The sequence below is a fragment of the Marmota marmota genome, unplaced genomic scaffold (genome assembly GCF_001458135.2).
Source record: "Marmota marmota marmota unplaced genomic scaffold, marMar, whole genome shotgun sequence".
NCBI lineage: Eukaryota > Metazoa > Chordata > Mammalia > Rodentia > Sciuridae > Marmota > Marmota marmota.
Genome location: NW_026000283.1, coordinates 223,311 through 224,776, shown reverse-complemented (window position 1 = coordinate 224,776; position 1,466 = coordinate 223,311).

Here is a 1,466-nt window from a genome sequence, read left to right as displayed (position 1 = left end):
GGACAGCAGAATAAAATAGACACTAGTATTGCTGTGGGTATATACCTGACTACGTGACCAATGTGATTCTGCAACCTGTACACTCAGAAAAATGAGAAATTATATCCCATCTCATTCAAATGTACGATATGTCAAGATTATTGTACTGTCATGTGTAACTAATTAAAACAAATAAAAAATTAAAATTAAAATTAAAAAAAAGAAAATAGCCATCTTGCCACAAATATTCCTCAGGGCAGGACCATTGGCAGAAAGTTTTGCACAGGGAATGAAGAGTGCCTTTGAACTACAGAGTTTACAGTAATATCTTTAAAAGAGAAGTTTGTGTATATAAGAGTAGAGTGACTCTGGCTACAGCTGAGGCAGAGGCCCAATGGGGCCACTCTTTCAGTCTAATCCTCATTTTATTTTGGCTCATATGTAGAAATTTTGTGTCTAATAGGAAGCAAAATTCTGTATTAGTGACTTACTCAGGTTGCCTATTATGAATATATATATATGTTTACAAGCATGGAGAAATTTCATATTGTCATAAAATTTTTATTTTATTGTAAGAAATTATAGGTGTATGATAAATTGGGAATTAAAAATTAAAAATTGGCTATTTAACACGTTTTGAGAAGCTCTGGCCTTCTCTACTTCTCTTTGTTCTCTTTCTTACATATATATTTATGAATATGTGTGATTTCTTCCCACTCCATAAACATACTCACCAAGTTGATAAGGGACAAGCAAAAATTAAGGTGTAGAAGAAAAGAAGTACCAGGATGGGGCTGTTCTCACACCAAAAATAAATAAATAAATAAATAGATAGATTAGTTAATTAATTAAGATTTCACTTCAGATGATATCATAAGGCCAGAAAATGGACCAGAGCAGATCATGTTTGGACTAACATATTGGGGAAATGATAGAAAATCCTCTCCTGTAGTGCCTGAATTGCAAATGGTAGTACCAAACAGGATGTCCTTCCTCTATGCTACTAATTTTGTCATTTGGGAGGAAAGTGGGGCATTTTGGAACATGTGGCTTCAAGAAAGCTTAGACTGTGTCTTCATCTCTGAGGCCATACTTCAACCTGGTGCCATTTACAGAATAGGAACTAAAATTATTTGTGAAATGAATGAATAAAAAATTGCCTGTAAGTCCAAGACCTTGAACAAGATTATACCTGGGTCTGTGACGTCAGATAAATTGATCATCCTGATCTCAAGTATCTGGAGCTTCAGCAAATCTGATTGTATATTGCATGGCCAGAAGAAATTCTTTTGTAGATAAAGTCAATAGCAGCTTTTAGGGTATGATTTGTTATGCTTCAAAACATAAAAGGGAGGTATACCTGGTATGCGTATGATAGTACATGTGAAGAAATGAGGAAATTCAATGCCTTTATTATGTATGTATCTACTAACCATGTTCTTAATATCAGATAGGGAAGATAGACCTTATCCCTTGGAGATTATAAT